This window comes from Ahaetulla prasina, chromosome 1 (genome assembly GCF_028640845.1).
Source record: "Ahaetulla prasina isolate Xishuangbanna chromosome 1, ASM2864084v1, whole genome shotgun sequence".
NCBI classification, from domain to species: Eukaryota; Metazoa; Chordata; class Lepidosauria; order Squamata; family Colubridae; genus Ahaetulla; species Ahaetulla prasina.
Window position 1 is genome coordinate 274,762,714 of NC_080539.1, and position 20,037 is coordinate 274,782,750.

A 20,037-nucleotide genomic window follows, 5' to 3' on the forward strand; every position below is an offset into this window, starting at 1 on the left:
AGGTACAACATTTACAACACAAATGATGGTCAATATACCAATATAAATCATAAGGATTACCAGCAACAAAGTTACAGTCATACAGTCATAAGTGGAAAGAGATTGGTGATGGAAACGATGAGAAGATTAATAGTAGTGCAGATTTAGTAAATAGTTTGACAGTGTTGAGGGAATTATTTGTTTAGCAGGGTGATGGCCTTCGGGAAAAAAACTGTTCTTGTGTCTAGTTGTTCTGGTGTGCAATGCTCTATAGCGTCGTTTTGAGGGTAGGAGTTGAAACAGTTTATGTCCTGGATGTGAGGGATCTGTAAATATTTTCACGGCCCTCTTCTTGATTCGTGCAGTATACAGGTCCTCAGTGGAAGGCAGGTTAGTAGCAATTATTTTTTCTGCAGTTCTAATTATCCTCTGAAGCCTGTGTCTTTCTTGTTGGGTTGCAGAACCGAACCAGACAGTTATAGAGGTACAAATGATAGACTCAATAATCCCTCTGTAGAACTGAATCAGCAGCTCCTTGGGCAGTTTGAGCTTACTGAGTTGGCACAGAAAGAACATTCTTTGTTGTCCTTTCTTGATGATGTTTTTGATATTAGCTGTCCATTTTAGATCTTGCGATATGATAGAACCTAGAAATTTAAAGGTCTCTACTGTTGATACTGTGTTGTCTAGTATTGTAAGAGGTGGAAGTATGGAAGGGTTTCTCCTAAAGTCTACCACCATTTCTATGGTTTTGAGTGTGTTCTACTATTAAGCATAGACATTCTTAATAGTTATTAAGTTAACTATGTGAGTATTTCATATTCACATTTCTTACGGGAGGAAAGGAGGGAGAAAATGAGACTTCAAGTATGATGATACTTTGGTGAAGATTAGATTAAAATATGTCAATGAGAACTAAATAAATTGTCAGTTGAATTTGGCATGCTGTTGATTGACCTTTTAAATTCTTTTGAATTTTTTTCTATGCTTTACTTTTTAGCCAGCTTTTCTTCCTTGCAAATTATTTATATGATTTTATTGGGACATAGAGCAGTCTAGATTCTTTAAAACTTTTCTTTGTCATAAAATGTATTTCCTAAACCATGCAACATACTGTGTTCAAGAAAGAACTCTGGGAAGGTGTATTGATGCTGTTTGGTTGAATAATTTTGATAAGTGGATTTGTATAAATATATTTCCTAAATTCCTGAAACATTCCCCCCCTCCACACACACCAAATTAAGAAATGAAAGTCTGTGCTGTTGGTTTTGTGAATGATTTGCAGGCAGGCAAGCAATAGATGTGAATAAACAGCTTATCTTGCCAGATGGCATACAATATTCAATCCAAATAGGCACTTAAAAAAATAACAACAGAGAAATCAGATTAGTGTTTGACTTTGTCTGCAGATGGTGTATGGTGGGGAACAGAATTGAAGATTATGTGACATAACTTTCACTCCAAGGTAACCTGTCTGATAAGACCATGGACATTATGATAGTGAAGCTCCTTTGACACTTAGTGGATAGAGGAATTGTTTGTTCTGTTTTATGCCTTTTTCTTTGACCCAGAAAATAAACGAATACTTCCGGCTTGTAATAAAGAAGAAATTGTTACTTTGTGAGTAAATTAAACCTGTGGTTTAATTGGTCGGCTACAATTGGAAGACACAGTCTTCAGAAAAGAGATGCCTTTGAAAATGAAGAAGTTAGATTTCTTCCTTTATGAGAAAGGGGGAAAATGTGTTTCTGTTTTGCTTTGTTTGAAAAACAGCTTAGGAAAGAATAGTCAATGGTGTAGCAAAGTTATTCTTTTTAGCTCATCTGGGCAACATTAACACAACTGCTTGGCAGTTTAGAAAATTATGTGTAAAAATTAGGCTACATGCAGAAATAAGTGAAATACTTCCATTCTGGACACATCAGTTTACCTCTGTGCCATGCTGTGATTTCCCAGCTCAGAACTGCTGATAGGCCTCTTCTGCAGAGCGTTTCATGCTGTTCCTTGGATTGGTAAGTTACCATAAATGGCTTTATAAGTTTGGACCCGCAATTTAACAGTCGGTAAGTGAAGCACTTGCTAAGCGAAAAGACAACTGAGTTACAATCTTCAATTTTCCTTTGCTTTACAGACCTGCTAAAATCGTAAATGCAAGGACTGGTTGCAAAGTTACTTTTTCATCATCATTGTAACTGGGATGGTTGCTAAATGAGCAAAGATTAACTATAATTCCAAAATATATCATTAGTACTCTTTTGGCATAGATCATTTAGTTTAGAAGTCCCCAACTTTTGGGACCTGGGGTTGCTGAATTAGACCACAGTTGCAATAGTGCATAGGGATTACCCATGCAATAGTTCCCATGACTAGTTGGTGCTAAACGATCTGGTGAATCAGGCTGGTCCTGGGTATGACATGTAGCTGTTGAGGATTTCTGTCAACCTTTGTCTTGCTTTTGTCTTTTCTTCTGAATAACTGGGCACATTTGGAAGCAAAATTCTGGTCTGCAGCTACGCATTGTGTTGTTTTAAAGAATGCTTACAATGCCTCTATGAGCATTGTAGAGAGTCCAACTTTGCTCTTGGAAGTAATGGTGACTCTAGAGATTGGTGCTTTGCTCTGCAGTGTGCCAGCTGCTTTTAAAGAATGTTTAAAAATGTAAGTACCTTTTCAAAAGTTTTAAAAGCAAACTGGAGAAGGGAACCAAAGGAGTACCAAGGGTGATGTTTCAAGCTGCGGTGTTTGGGATAGATAGCTAAATGTGGGAGGGGGGATTTATGCTAAATATCTTTTTATAAAAGAACAATCATTTATAGTAGAAAAATGCAGATTCTTAAGGCAACTAGTTATTTTTAAATTCAATTTATATACTTCATGTTAAGAGCCAACGCTGGATTGATTTGCTTTTTTGATCCCCTTCCAGGATCCTGCATTTTTTATAGTCATTCAAGGTTCCTACCACATGTGATGATTCCCCTTTGGTAATGAATCTGCAGGATTATTCATGCTGGAAGCAAAGGACAGTTTATATATGTCTAAATGGATGACTAAGCTGTAGTTCTACATGGCTTTCTTCTCTTAACTCATATGGTCATGATACAGAGTAGACATTTAAATAATTCAAAGAGGCAAATTAAGGGAGATGTGTGGTTTTAGCTAGTGGATCTTGCTGCTTTTAATGGCAATCACATAACAAAAATCTTGCACAGTCACCCCCCCTGGGGCAGGTGTTAACCCTGTGAAAGGAGGGAGAGCTGGGTTTACATATCAGAACATTACGTATCAGCTCCACTCCCTCCCCCAAGGTTATGGTTGAATCACGTTAAAGTTGGAGACCTTTTTTTCTTGATGCTAGTGCTTGCTGTTTGTTTCTTTCAGGAAAGATAATCCATGCCTTTTTAGGTGAAAACCTCTGAAAGAGTTGCAGGAGCTGATTATTGTGGATTAATTATGTTGGGTTTGAAGTGCAGTTTTAAAATAACGGTCTATAGAAAGATGGTTATGAAAATAATCAAATAGGCTAGATACGCTAGATATGTATTTTGGGTTCTTTAGGTAGAAAGAAAGAAGTTGTGTTTGTCTGATCTGATCTCCTCTTCTCCCCAGAGATATATTATTTAGGCTACTACTTCTATGCTTTTGTTTCTCGAGCTGAAAACAAACCGTTTGGTTTGAATGATTTAAAAATATCTATCCAGGTTATAATTTTGCATTTTTAAATTATTTTAGGTAATTGAGATTGGTGCAGAGTTTGCCAGAGAATTAGAGCAACTGTATAGTAAAGGTGAAGGCAACTTGTTCTGATCCCACGTGTGTCGTCACAATGGGAAATACATAGCTGCTTGTATGCCTCTACAAACCTGTTGTGCTGCATTTATTTTGCAAAGAAATCTGCAAACGTTGCTAGTACACAGGACTGTATTTGTCTGCTCAGTCATCTGCATTAAGGGCACTCACTAATAGCCTGAAAGAACCACTTCTTTTCTTCTGTATCAAAGTTTCCTTGTCTAGTCTTCTGCAGGCTGTTCTCGCTGCAGGCTAATTACAAACCTTTCACAAGTGTTCACATGGTGAAGTTGTAGCCTGCATAATTGCAGCGTATACTTCCTTACCATTTGCATGGGTAATTTATGGCCAGCCTCTTCTTCGGAGTGGCACTAATTAGCATCTAAAAACAAAATATATTAATTGGACATGTCTCCTGACCCAGAGATCACCTGTCTGTATATACGGTACAAGTGTTTTGCCCATACTTACCGAGATGTATGCAGTCACTATGTTGTATTATCTGAGAATGAATGTACAAAATAATGTAATTGTAGCTATTTCCTCAAAGGTATCTACAAGTGAAGCGTTAGCTAGACCGAAATAAAAGTCATGAAAAGATCCATGATGCTAATTCTTTGAGCCTTTACCAACTTGGCTGTGCTTGATGGGTCTTGAGTTTCTTGGGAAATGTACCCAAGACCTTTGGATCAGCACTGGCAGTAAGAAGTTCTGATACTTCAGGAGGGTGTCCAACTAGGGAAGTCTGCTTATATATTTGAAATTTCTTAATATTTCTCATCTACATTTTTTTTCCCAGTGAGAAAAAAAAAGGAAAATATAAAACAAAAGCACTGACCGTTATAGAAATGTTAGCATTGTAAATTCAGTACAAACCACTTTCAAATGTAGTTATGAAATTGTTTTATAGAGAAGATGCATAACATTCCGTTGTAAACAATTGCCTAGGACTGGATTGCACAAGCTGTATGCACAAAAGAAATTTTAGAAAGGTGTGTTGGAGAGTGTAATATTAGCTTGTGGGCGAGAGTTAAACTTGTTTTTCAAGTTGATCCTGAATAGTTTTGCCATACTAAAGACTATGATCATTCCAGAAGAAATCTAATTGATTGCAGCATGTTGACTTGCTTCACTAGTAAAATAGACTTTCTGTCCTAAGATTCTCCTTAGATCACAAATTTGTTTTGCCAGCACAATTAATAGTTACACTAGCTGCAGTTACTTCTGTAACTGTTTACATCTGTAAACCTGTTTCATGGTATCTATCGGCTTTTCTACAATTCCTTAATAATTATGCTGTGTATGTAGCAAATGTTTCAGAAATTTATGCAGTTATTTTTCTTACATTTTTATGCAAATAAGGCAGTATTTTAATCTAGTTAATTTATTAGGCAAAGGCAAAGAGATTGTATGGGACACAATGTATTAAAGATCATATTCACCAGTCTATGCATTTAAACAATAGGAGCCTTTATAATCTACAGTGGCATACTTAGTTAAAACAAGGCTTTGCTACATGTTTCCAGTTGTTTCCATTCATGTGCAAGTAATTTATTTGTACCGTCTGTATAGGCATAGTCTAGTTAATATTTTGTAAGAGCTTTAATCTTTATGTTGCTAATGAAGAGGGATGTGTTTTCAGCAATGTGTCTGTTTGGAACTACTAAATAACTGAACCCAAATAGGCAGGCAGTTGACGGTTCATGGATGAACAAGTGTCTTTGGTATTAATGCGTCAACATAACAAGTGCTCTTCTAGTAGTGATGAATATTTCCTCAATCTCCTGGAAGTCCAGTTAATTTCCAGCCATGTTCTCATCCATTGCTGAGGATTACGGGAAGTCATGTAATCACTACTTCCCATTTTTAGTTTGCATTTTGCTAGGCTACAATTGCTAATGTATGTACTAAATCATATATGTACACATGCACAAACATAAACATTGCAATAATTTAATCTAGGGCAGAGTTTGCATTTTTATCAGCAACTTGAGGCTGGTTGATGTGCCAGAGTTGTCTAAGAATGCCAATCCCTTGGAGATCAAGAACACACAACGTGATGTGGCACATAAGGGAGAACATTTTCTTATTCTTAGATTGATCTGGAAAGGATTCTTGACATCGATCTGCTTAGTTGATTGTGATACTGTCTTGCCCTAAATTTTGCTTCTTAGTGAAAACAACATGGCAACTTTAATTTTTGTCATCAGCCCAACCCTGGTACTGCTGTGATAGAATTGGTCAATCTGCCTTTCTTTGGTCTTATTGTTGGATTGCATCCAATTGAAATAATCTTAACAATGACCTGTCCAATTCCTTTCTGAACAAAGTATCTGGAGAAATGAAGTATACCAGTTGCTTACTCAACTAATGGGTAAATAATTTTAGAGTTTTGCTTATGATAAGGTAAAGGTAAAGGTTCCCCTCGCACATATGTGCTAGTCATTCCCGACTCTAGGGGGCGGTGTTCATCTCCGTTTCAAAGCTGAAGAGCCAGCACTGTCCGAAGATGTCTCCGTGGTCATGTGGCCGGCATGACTCAATTGCAAAGGTGCACGGAACGCTGTTCCTTTCCCACCAAAGATGGTCCCTATTTTTCTACTTGTGTTTTTTTAAACGTGCTTTCGAACTGCTAGGTTGGCAAATCTGGGATAAGGAACAGGAGCTCACCCCGTTATGCGGCGCTAGGGATTCAAACCGCCTAACTTTTGACCTTTCGATTGACAAGCTCAGCGTCTCTTACGCACTAAGCCACCTTATGATTGCTTATGATACACGAGGTCAAACAATTTGGTTGCCTGTCCTTGCCATGGCAGATCATTGGAGAGATCCTTTGAGTGAGCAAGAAACTTCAGAATACCATCTTGTAGTAATTCAGAGATGAACACTTCTCCATGGTCTTCAATACTATGCAACTTCCAAGGCACCAACTATTACATCTCTTCAACCAGATCTTCTGCGTATGATATTAGATGCTGTTGTTATTCTTTTACTTCTCTCTTTTCAATTTTTATCACTTTACATTGTTTTATTTTTCTTGTTGTATTATCTATTTTGTCAATTGCTTGGTGATGTTGTTTATATAGAACATAATATTTATATAATATGGTTATAAACCATATCATAACATAAATTCAAACATACCATATTGGTTTATCTCTGACCTATTTGAGATTTCAGGATAAAACAGGTTGCATTGCTTTTGATGAGTTATGCCAGGAAATGATTAAATAAAATAAATAGAGCCCTGTTAACTTGGGATACTTTTTGACAACATTTGATACTATGGGTTGTGCCTTAGTGACGTATTTTCAGTGATCCTCTTCTTATCACACCATGATAAATGATGGTGCCAGGAGGACTGTTGCATAACCATGGCCAGCCTACAGTATATGCTTTCTGACCTTATTTGAGATCTAGAGGAAATTTCTGAGAGAGCTTATCTAGAACTTTGAAGTGAAATGTATCCAAAATGCTTAGGACATTCAATCATATTTCTACTTTTTCACTAAACTTTGGTAAAAGACTCAGTATTTCCTTGGTTAATATTGCGTTACATGGGGGTGAGTAAGCTGGAATTAAATCCAGTTCTCTTGGTCAGTTGAAACCTTTGTTGGGGGAATGTAGTTTAATTTGTATCGAGAATATCAAGTTATTAGCCCAGCGTTGTCCTTGATTCTGTTGTGTATATATCTCAATTTCTGCGGGGCTATGGTGGAAGTAAGGTTCATACATCCAGAGTTACATTTTGTGCCCTACTTGAATTGATGGCTGTTAAATAGTTTTCAAGCTGTTCTAATTTGTATTTTTTGTGTTTTGGCCAATATATTCATCACAGAGTTCCCCTTCAAGGTAAGCAGTATCATGCAAAGTATAGAAAAAAAAATAAGAAGTAGCAAACAAAAGAAACTGAAGAGATTAAATAAGAGAAAAGGAAAAGATACTTCAGCTTTAACTGCAATAATACAAGAGCAACCAATAGATTTAAACTTAATGTCAACCACTTTAATCTAGATTGCAGAAAATATGACTTCTGTAACAGAATCATCAGTGCTTGGAATACTTTACCTGACTCGGTGGTCTCTTCCCATAATCCTAAAAGCTTTAGCCAAAAACTTTCTACTATTGACCTCACCCCATTCCTAAGAGGACCATAAGGGGCGTGCATAAGCGCACAAACGTGCTACCGTTCCTGTCCTATTGTTTTGTATTTGGGTTTTTTCTTCATATATATATATATATATATATATATATATATATATATATATATATATATATATATATATATATATATATATATATATATATATATATATATATGCTTATACCTCCTAATATTTACTCATATATATGTTTATATACTATATAATCTTTTTGTATGATACTTACATATATTGTTGTGACAAAAATAAATAAATAAATAAATAAAAAATATCTATCTGAATCAATCTCCTTTATACCAGCCTGGTTCATTATGCCTCTTATGTCTTTCTGTCTTTGATAAACTTTCTTGGCTCCATCTCAGTGATACGCCAATGCCTGTATTAACTTTTCTTCTTTAACCTTCTATGCTGTCTCTTTTTGAGGCTCTCATCAACTCCAACCAACCCTTGGTCGTTGTCTTTATCTATTTACTTCCCCTTCCTCTTGATCTATTCATTTTCTTCATATATTTGATCTGTGTCATCTCAAACTACTTAGACTTTGAGGAAGAAGAAATAGTATAATTTCTGGATAATGTAAAGCCAAGGAATGATTGGAAAGAAGGATCTGCTTTTATAATCTCATAAGACATATAGTGCTGACTTTCACTTGACAGGATTTTGACTCTTTTAGTCCAGTGTTGTCTACTTTGACTGGCAGGATTAAAATGAAGGTTTAGCTGGGCTGCCTGAAATTTCTTTAAGTACAGAATCAGTTGAATCCTGAACTTAGTGTCCACTTTGGAAGCCATATTAGCATATTAGCTGACACTTAGTGCATCTTTAAGTAGTTACCAGTATCCATCCGCAAGTTTAATAGTGTGTGCCATTGATATTGAAAACAATTAGCCCTTGTACTTATATGAATTGAAGAAAAGGTTCCCTGTCTAATAAGTATTTTATTTAGGTGGGAAATGCAGGGGGAAGGTCACCTTACAATAGCTGAGAACATAGCTAATCGACAAAGCTATTGTAGAAACCGAAGAACAGTCTTAGAGGTGCACAAAAATGAAAATAAATGGTTGAAAGCTGGTGAACTTTAGCTTTCATTGGGTGTGGAAGCAAACACCTTAGCTGAGAGGCCTCTTCGAAATCCAGATCCTCAGGTGATGGAGAATCTCAGTAGATAGAAAAGCTCTCTATTGTAGATGTACAACTTCTACAGATGGCAGAAAGCAAGAAGAGAACAAAGCTAGCACACTGATTGAACCAAAGCTAGAAGATCCAAGCATGTTCACCTGGGAAAGAAGTGGCAGAAATCAATTGAACCTCTAACAGCCATGGTCTTGGTAGCAATCAGATTTGTATCGCAAGGATTTCTCCCAGGTTCCCTCCCCACCGACAACATACTATGTGCTATAGGCTGGCTAAAAGTATACATTCCTTCCATAGCAGCAGTGTATCCATGTTTTATTGAAACCTAAAGCCCTGTATCGAATGAGTCTTACTAAAGAATACACCTACTATAGAATAAGCACATGGAGACATATGGTGCTTAGCTAGCTGTTTTCTCTTTCTTATGTGTGTCCTTCTATATGCAATGATTTGTGAGTATGTGTGTAAGCAGATTAAATTTACATTACAGATAGTCCTTGATTTACGACTATGATTGGGACTGGAATTCTGGTCATAATGCCAATGATTAATATGACTGACTGAGTTTTACGACAATTTTTTTGCAGCAGTCATTAAGCAAACCCATTGTCTGCCATGGGTATTTTTTTGCTGGCCATTGGAGGTAAATGCTGGTTTATTTGTTTTTGGCAAAATACGTTGTACATCATGTGACCACAGGACTCTGCAAATGATTATAAACGCAGGCCAGTTGCGGAGCACCCAAAATGCAAATCACGTGATTGCAGTAGGAGAGCAGCCATTGAAATTCTGAATCCAAGTTGTAAGTACCTTTTGGGGGGTTCAACATAACTTGATAACAGTTACTAAGTGACCGGTCATAAGGTTGAGGACTGACTGTAATTATATAAATGGGTTGTCTTATTTTATAGGGATTTTTAATTCTGCTAGCATTAAATCTTTTGTCCTGATCCTGGTTTTTTTTTCCTAATGTGGCCTGTATAGAGATAAGCATACTCATGTACACATATTTGTTCAGATATCAATTCTTTTTATTAGTTTATAATAGAAAATAGAAAAATACAAAAGCCAATAATAGGAAAAATAGGGGAGGGAAAAAGGAAGAGAAAAGTGTAGAGAAGAAGGGAAAAAGAAATAAAAGGCATTGACTTCCGACTTCCTTTGGTGCAGTAAAATAAGAAGTAACAAAGAACCTCAACTTTTTACTTTTACATTATAATATAAATAGTACACTTAGTACTATTAGTAATATACAACAAATAGTATATTTGTTGAGGGGAAATGTTTGCAGCATTGGATTCAGTGTGACTTGGCAGGCCCAGGTGACAATCAAAGGAAGCTGGTAGTGTAGAGATTTTTTTTCATGGTGTTTATGGAGGTTTTTTGCTCTAACCTTGCTTGGCAGGTCAAGAATCATGTTAAACCTTCCTTTTGGAACATTAAATTAGATTCTGGAAACTGGATATCTGTTAGTATAGTAAGAACTAAAAAAACTCTCATCCTGTGTCAGTCTGCCTTTCTGATTCGGTCTTTGCAGTAACCATTTATTTGCATATTCTTATGATTTCAAACATGACTTTTCCTGAATTTTTCATTCTCTGTGATTATTCATAGTGCAGCTATCACTTACCAACCAACCAACCAAGCAATAAACAAACAAACAAACAAACAAACAAACAAACAAACAAACCTCCCCTTTGAAAAAAAATCTAGGAACATGTCTGTTACTTCATTGTTGTTGGAATATTACAACTGTGCACTGGCCACTACAGAGCAAAGCAAACAATGTTTTGGTCTACTCCAAAGAAAATAAAATATGTAGAGGGAGCAAGAGGCCTCTTCAATTTACATTTTATTATGCATAAAATATTAATGCAATGTTGAACAGGTAATTTATATCCTGCCAGTTGCCATTTTGGAATGTATTCTGAACCGGTCAGCAACAATGAAAAAAAACAACCAACTGTGATTGATAATCACATTTAGACTACCTCAATTGTAGATCTGGGATTAATCTTGTTGAAAATTGAAGGTCAGCAGTAAAGTCTGTGTAGTGTGTGCTTCAAAGGGAGCATTCAAGTGCTGTCTACTGTTATTATCCTTAAGAGGAATTTCAAAGTCTCCAGCCTAGGGTACCAAATAGAGGGATTACATTTAGAAGAACAAAGACATATGGCTAAAGCAGCAGCTTGTTTATGTTAAACAAAACCTCTTTTAATTGGCTTTTTTGTTGCTGCTGCATTTCTCTTCTGAGAACACTGCAGACAGTTGGGTTGTATGATTTCTCATACAGTAGTAAAATTTTTTGTATCTTTAGAGTCACCGGTACTTTAAAGGTTATTGGTTCAGTGATTTAAAAAAGTAGATGTCACCCAGTTTACAGGTAGTCTTTGACTTACTACCACAATTGAGTCCAAATTTTTTATTACAAAGTGAGACATTTGTGAAGTGAATGTTACCCCATTTTAGGACCTTTCTTGCCACAGTTGTTAAGTGAATCACTGCAGTTGTTAAATTAGTAATATGGCTGTTAAGCGAATCTGGCTTCCCCACTGACTTCGCTTGTCAGAAGGTCGCCAAAGGGGATCACATGACCCTGGGACACGGCAACGGTCATAAATATGAGTCAATTGCCAAATGTCTGCATTTTGATCACGGGAGTGCTGCAATGGTTGTAAGTGCGAAAAATGGTCATAAGTCACTTTTTTCAATGCCACCGTACCTTTGAATGGGTAACTAAATGAGCTGTTGTAAGTCGAGGACTACCTGTATTAGGGTTTATGACTGAAGGAGACAAGTGCTTAAGTAGTGAAATCTCCACTGAGCCTTATTTTTTCTCTCAGCTTGTATTCGGGCATCATATTGGGGTCTTACAAGGAATGATAATTCTTTGCCCGTTATTCAAGAATCTTCTGTTCCTCATCTGCGTAGGCAAATTTGAAATATGGGGCACTCTTAATGGTAGATCTGATATTCTCTTGATAGTCCTGTAAACGAAATTGGGAGATAAACTGAGTTCTGTTCAGGAATACCTTCTGCAACTGGATCCTGTACCTCAGTGGTGGGTTTCAAAATTTTTTACTACCGGTTCTGTGGGTATGGCTTTGTGGGCATGGCAGGGGAAGGATACTGTAAAATCCCTGTTTCTTCCTGATCAGCTAGGACTTAACATAACATAACATAACATAACATCAGAGTTGGAAGGGACCTTGGAGGCCTTCTAGTCCAACCCCCTGCCCAGGCAGGAAACCCTACATCATCTCAGTCAGATGGTTATCCAACATTTTCTTAAAAATTTCCAGTGTTGGAGCATTCACAACTTCTGAAGGCAAGTCGTTCCACTTATTAATTGTTCTAACTTGTGGGGCAGAGAATAGATGGGGTGGGGCCAGTCATAATTTTACTACGGTTCTGTGGGTATGGCTTTGTGGGCATGGCAGGGGAAGGATACTGTAAAATCCCCGTTTCTTCCTGATCAGCTAGGACTTAACATAACATAACATAACATAACATCAGAGTTGGAAGGGACCTTGGAGGCCTTCTAGTCCAACCCCCTGCCCAGGCAGGAAACCCTACATCATCTCAGTCAGATGGTTATCCAACATTTTCTTAAAAATTTCCAGTGTTGGAGCATTCACAACTTCTGAAGGCAAGTCGTTCCACTTATTAATTGTTCTAACTTGTGGGGCAGAGAATAGATGGGGTGGGGCCAGTCATAATTTTTACTACCGGTACTCTGAACTAGTCAAAATTTCCACTACTGGTTTTCCAGAACTTGTCAGAACCTGCTGAAACCCACCTCTGCTGTATCTGCAGCAAGTCAGATGCAGATCTATATTTGTCTCCTGATCTCCTGAATCTGTCTCCAAGGAAGCTAGAATGTGCTATTTCCCTTCTGCACTGAGTTAACTTTTGTATGTGGAATTTCTATTTCTAGCTCTGTCATTACACATCTTCATGTATGCTTTGAATGGAAGAAGAAATTGGGGAGACAGGAAGAAAGGTTTGATTGATTTTGAAGTGACGCTGGTTGTATGCCTGTCGTGTCCCACTCCTCCGCTGACGGCCGGGTCAGGGAAATCCGAATCAGGCGTGCCTCTGCAGCTCTGCCCAAAGTCCTAGCAAAGTCCTCAGAGCAGGCAGGAGACCAGAAAGTGACTTCAGCAAGATAAGTTCGACTTTGCCTGACTCAGAGACTGCCAGAAAGCAGATCCTTTATATAGGCCATAGGGTGTGGCTCCATGACTCAGCACTCATTAAGGCCTGCCCCTCCCTTCCTTCTGTTGCCTCCGCCTATCCAATCTTCTGATGCGAGGGTCACTCCAATCAGCTGTTGTTGGAAGTAAACTTTCCTCAGGCTCACATGCTGTGGAGGAGGGGGAGGGGTCTAGCTGCTCCGTTTGCCTGGGCATGGAGCCAGGGCTGGGGCCGGGGGGTGCTCCCTCCTCTGCAGCCTGCTTGGGCATGGAGCCAGGGCTGGGACCGGGAGGTGCCCCCTCCTCTTCAGCTTGTCTGGGCATGGAGCCAGGACTGGGAACGGGAGGCATACATTCCTCCGTGTTTGAGAGCAGATAAGAAGGCCCCGGCTGCTGTGAGAGCGGGCAAGACACAACAATGCCTGTGTAAGTCTACAACTTGTGCTTAGCTTGGATGGCAGAAGAATTTATGAAATGATGCTGATGGCAGGTCCTGAGTGTGTTATTCAGGTAGTCCTCAACTTAGGACCAGAACGAAGCCCCAAATTTCATTTGTTAAATGAGTTTTGCTCCAGTTTACGACTTCCCTTGTCACAGTTGTTAAGTGAATCACTTCAGTTGATAACTGAATTAGTAACCTGGTTGTTAAGTGAATCTGGCTTCCTCCTCCTTGACTTTGCTTGTCAGAAGGTTGCCAAAGGGATGATGATCCCTTGAACTCTGCAACCGTCATAAATGTGAACCAGTTTACCAAATGTCTGAATTTTGATCACATGATCAAGGGGATGCTGCAAAGGTTGTACCGATGAAAAACAGACAGTCACATTTTTCAGTGCTGTTGTAACTTTGAACGGTCACTAAATGAACTAAATTGTAAGCTAAGGACTACCTATATCTTACCTATTAAAAATTAGTGAGTGAAGGATAACTCCTTCATATTGATACAGTACACATTCTGCTAATCAAATAATGTTCATGCCAATAGTGTGTAAAGTATATAAAAATGTATAAACTAGCACTGATGTTATCTAGTTTGGGTAATGAAGTATCTGCAAGATAACAAGCTCAGAGACCACCAAGGAATTGAATGCAACTAAATATTTGGCATAGCAAGCTATATCATATTAATATTTGCTAGAATAAAAGACCATGGCTGATGGTTGGATTCCGAAAGCTCTCCTGTATGGATAATTAGTGCAGGGAAAGCGCCTTAGAGGGAGATCACAGCTGCAATATAAGGATATCTGCAAGAGGGACCTAAAGGCCCTGGGAATGGACATTAACAACTGGGAAACCTTGACCTCCCATCGTTCAGCTTGGAGGCTAAAGACGCAGCATGGCCTTCTCCAATTCGAAGAGATATTTGTTCGGCAGGCTGAGGCAGAGGCAGTCCCAGAACCAGCAAAATCTGGGGGCTGGGCAGGGGACAGAATGTATCTGCCCTCAGTGTGGAAGGGATTGCTACTCTCAAATTGGCCTTTTTAGCCACACTAGATGCTGTTTTAGGATCTCTTTCCAGAGCACGATACCATAGTCTTTTGAGACTGAAGGATGCCAATGATAAAAAGACACAAACCTTTTCAAATGATTAGGGAGCCAGTTTGGTACAATGATGAAGTTGCTAGCCCAGAAAACAGGAGACTGTGAGTTCTAGGTCCCCTTAGGCATGAAAACCAGTTGGGTGACTGTAGATCAGTTACTCAGCCCAGCCCAGTTCCCAGGGTTGTTTGGTAGGGAAAATAGGCAGGTTTATTAGGTATCTTGATAAAAAAAAATATATCTAATAATATTACAATATCTTCTCCTGTGCAGTTGAATAACAGTGTTGGAACTGCAGTAGTTTCGTTTTTGCAAAAACACAGTCCTGTGCTGAACAGAAACCTGAAAATGTTCAGTTAGAACAATATTTTGTTTAACGGCTTTATGCAAGTTTCATTTCAGGCAAGCAAATTTGGTAAAACAAAGTTTGCTAAATGTTAAAGCCAATTTGCATACATACAAGAAATTCAAGTTTTGCAAGGTAATAAAAATAATTGTTTAATTTTATGAGTAGTGGAAATAATAAGCATATTTACTAGGCTCTTAAAAGATAAGGCATTTTATTTTCCTTTTGAAGAACAATCTTGTGGAGAGGAGTTTTCTGAAAAGCCGCATTCCAACCATGTTTCATGAGACAAGAAAGAATTTCTGGAATTCACGTCTTCCACAAACTCTCAAATAAGCATTCATAAATCATCCCCACCCTTTCTCACTGGTGTTTTCCCCCAACTTTTAGAGAATGCCCACTGATCACTTCCAAGCACCACCAAAAAGGGTTTCAGAATAGTACCTATATAAACCATGTTACGTATGTGTGTAACAAAAAAGGTAGAAAGTATAGCACTTTTAATTAATATTATATAATGGAATTTTAAAAAGCTAACTGTGCCCTTGCTCGTGCCTATCATGTGTATGCAAAAAGAAAAACAAAGTTATGGGAGCATGTTTAATTTACAGTATTTCCTCATGGCTAATATCTCAAAGATAGTGCTAAATGTAGAATATTCAATTTATACTTAAATTTTATTCATTTATTTTCATTATTTTTTAAATTGATCCATATAAACATGCAGGTGATTCTAGGTGAAGCCACAGCTATTTTGAGCCTATTTGTAGGAAACAATTTGAAGCACAGGATGAAAGTTAAAGTTCTAATTAGGAAGCTTCAGAGTTCTGAGTAACAATTCATGTAGGTTCTAGTAGTTTGAGGTGCATTTTTATCTTTCTGAAATCCATTCCCTCTGGCATTCTCAGCTTCTAGAATTCAAAACCAGTATGGCATGCTGGTGTCTGGAAATACTGGAAACTGCAACTACCAATATATTTGGAGCACTGGCAAGACTATTATTGGTGATACTGTCTGTCTCTCCATTCTCCCATGATGTGACCAAGAGAAAGAAACTTAATTCTTTGATTCATGAAAAGCAATAAAGTCTGCAGCATATACTTTTTCCTATGTTCCAACCAGCTTTCATTTCTTCCTCCTAAGGAAGATTCCCTGCCCCCTCATATTATTTCAAGCTAAAGGAAAAAAAAAATCCTTATTACGGTGCATAAAGAAAGTTTTTTTTTATTTGCATTTATATCCCGCCCTTCTCCGAAGACTCAGGGCGGCTATGTTAGCAATAGTCTTCATCATATTTGTATATTTATATACAAAGTCAACTTATTGCCCCCAACAATCTGGATCCTCATTTTACCTACCTTATAAAGGATGGAAGGCTGAGTCAACCTTGGGCCTGGTGGGACTAGAAACTGCAGTAATTGCAGGCAGCTGCTGTTAATAACAGACTGCATTAGCAGTCTGAGCCACAGCCAAAGTGGCAGGAGTTGCAATGAAGCGAAATGGGCAGCTATATAGGAGCTATGGTGGCACAGTGGTTAGAATGCAGTATCGCAGGCTAACTTTGCTCACATTGCCAGGAGTTCGATTCCTTCGATCCTGACCGGTTCAAGGTTGGCTCAGCCATCCATCCTTGTGAGGTCAGTAAAATGACCCAGATTGTTGGGGGCAATCTGCTGATTCTGTAAACCGCTTAGAGAGGGCTGTAAAGCACTGTGAAGTGGTATATAAGTCTAAGTGCTAATGCTAGTGCTAGTTACCCATTACTATTGCTTTCTGGGGGGTGGGGAAGGGTTAAGGTGCTATTACAGGTAGTCCTTGACTTACAACCATTCATTTAGTGACTGTTCAAAATTACAATGGCACTGAAAAAATGGCACATGCAATCTCCATTTGTTTATCTTTCCAGCCAGCTTCCAACAAGCAAAATCAACGGGGGAGGTTGGATTTACTTAATGACCACATGATTAACTTAACTGCCATGAACAACCATGGCAAAAAGTTGTAAAATTGAGTGTGACTCACTTAACAACCACCTTGCTTTGTAATGGAAATTCTGGTTCCAGTTACGGTCATAAGTTAAGAACTACTTGTACTGCCTAGTTTTTATAATATTAAGCTCAAAGTAGCAGAACACAAAGGAGCTACAGGTAGTCCTCGACTTACAATCATTCATTTAGTGACTGTTCAAAGTTACAAAAACACTGAAAAAAGTGTCCTATGACCAGTTTTCACTCTTATGTCCATTGCAGCATCCCCATGGTCACGTGATCAAAATCCAAATTCTTGGCAAATGGCATGTATTTATGACATTTGAAGTGTCCCTGGGATCATATGATCACCTTTTGTAATCTTCTGACGAGCAAAGTCAATGGGAAAGCCAGATTCGTTTAATAACCATGTTTCTAACTTAACAACTGCAGTGATTCACTTAACAGCTGTGGCAAGAAAAATCATAAAATAGCACAAAACTCACGTCTTAGCAAAGTAAATTTTGGACTTATGGTCGTTAGTGGAGGATTACCTGTATCAGATTTCCCTTAGTTAACCATGGAGGAAAGACTCAAATAAAACAAAGCAGGTTTATTATGGACTTAGAGTAGTATTTATGGAAGAAAGAAATACTGTAATTTGCAATGAAGATGGATACAATTGGAGTCGTTAATAAGTCACCAAAAATAGTGGAAATATTTTCAGGTCTCCTTGAATTATAGCAGATGCATTGCTTTCAGCTGTGTCTGCTTACCTTTTCTCAGGAATCAGGAAATTCTGGAATTTGGAAGGATTTTGGGCATAAATTTTATTAATTTTCTTAAATGTGACAAGTAGCAGTACTTCCCACCGCCAAAATCTTGCGAATACAATTTAACCCATTCAAAAACTAGGTATAATATAAAAAACTAAGTAGGGTGAACAGGCTAACAACATAGCTGTAAAGAAAGAATGAAATTGAAGTAGCAAAGGAAATAAAATAAAATCATACACATGCTTTCTACAATACAAGAATTGTAGTTGCATTCGTAACTACTAATCCATTTTTAAGCAACAGATTGAACTTTGACCACATAGAATTGCATTACCCAATCTTTTCTTTTTATTGATAAAAGAGCCACTTCAAATGCTGAGAATTGAAATATTTTGTTAAGGCAACCTTTGAAGTCCTTCAAGGAATTCATATTCATCTTCTCTGCTGCAGTCCATAATCAGAACTCTGAATAAATAAAGGTTGGGAGGGCGGGATGTACATATATGTGTGATCCAAGCTCAAATTCACATAGATTAGAAAGAAAATTTTTGGTCATGTAGGACCTTCCTTTTTTCTTTAAAGTTCCAGGTAATTATTATTATTATTTTTTACAATATCTAAAACATGAAGCCCTGGCTCTTTTTGTGTCTGAGTATATTTCCACATTTAGAGCAGGTTTAGTTCTCATTGGCAAACATTGGCTGTCTTAACAGTAATTTCACTTAGAAGTGAAACTCCTGCACAGTTAATTTTATGAGAAAGCTAATCATTGGGCTAAATCATGTATAAAGTGATCAGCCAGCACTGATTATTTAGCACCTGCAAGTTTGGCAGCAAAGTAAGCACAAATGTTTCTTGCTTTTTTACAAAGAAGGAATGATGGGCCTGCCTCTTATGTATCTCCTCTCCAACCCCAATATATTCCCTTAAGCCAATTATATTTGCTTAGTATCTTCTTCCCTTTCTTCCCCACTGCAGCTATATTGCCAAACATCTTAAAAGGGATTCTCACATAATATTCAGAGTGACAACCAACAAAGTGGAGGCAATAGTACAACCGAAGCTGAACTGTTGGGAATTGTCTTCTGTCACCTGTGTAAGTTCAGGACTAATTTACTTCACACATTATCTTGATGGTGGCTTCTCTGCCAAAAACAGAGATATATAAACAGGTGCCCATGTTGTTATTTGGTAAAATGCTTGCTTGAAGCAGCACCTGACAATGTTTAGAAAATGACTTGAAAATAGTATTAAATTAGGCACAGACCTCAATCAGTGGTATCCATGCTACCCATTTCTGCAAATATGTTTTATTTTATTCCCTCTAAATATATTCTGCTCTAGTAAAACATCTTAGTTATTTTCCTGGCAATGTGTCTAGGATACTTTTAAAAGGCGCTCTTTATGTTTCTGTTGGACAAGCTGAAGTTGACTTTATAAGGACATGGCTTTTATATCCTTGTTTTCTGTGATGATGCACTCAAATTGGTGCCTGTATAAACATGCAATCAATGTGTGCTTGCTTTTTGCTCCATGTGTTCAGAATCGTAACATAAAATTGCATGAATTTTCTTTTTCTAACTTATACTTAACAGGAAGTGCTATTTTGAATTAGAATGTAATACCTACATGTAAAATTCCCTCCATCATAAGAGTTTTCCTTGGAAAAGAACTTCTCTGTCATGTTTAACCTCTCTGGTGATGAAATGAGTAAAAACACAACTTCTTAATTTGGTAAACCGAAGTGTTACTTAGTCTAACAAATTTAGGATGCTGTTTCTGAAGAACTGTTTCCTAAAATAAAAGATACATCTCTCCAATATCTCTGTATTTGTATATTATTTTATGGATGGTCTTATAGTCAGCCAGATGTTTACACTAATTTTGCATTTTTATCCTTCTATTGAGTTCTTCCAAGGAATCTTGGATAAGCAGACGTTGTCTGATGCTGTTAAAGATGTTGCAGATTAAACTATTCTAAATTAAGCTGCCTTTTGCAATTGACTGATGGTAGTTATATTGTTATATTTATTAGTAGCAGTAGTAGTATTGTGATAATTTATCACACTATCCCTTGTGAGTCTTCTGACTCCAGTTGGTATTCCAAGCATCAGTTTTGTGTCGTATAATAAAATCCAAATTAAAACTGAA

General features: G+C 37.6%; 1 protein-coding gene across 11 annotated transcripts in view; it reads left to right on the forward strand.

The window, feature by feature from the left end:
- Positions 1-20,037, forward strand: part of TEAD1 (TEA domain transcription factor 1) — a 245,365-nt gene that overhangs the window by 50,960 nt on the left and 174,368 nt on the right. Inside the window, exon 1 of one of the 11 annotated variants that reach the window (XM_058160240.1) lies at positions 1,875-1,991. The exons of 9 other annotated variants lie outside the window; for them this stretch is intronic. The gene's annotated coding sequence lies outside the window, so the exon portion shown is untranslated. Of the gene's footprint in view, positions 1-1,874; positions 1,992-18,961; positions 18,983-20,037 lie in introns of those variants that run through there. One more of the 11 variants, XM_058160213.1, reaches the window with a different exon arrangement.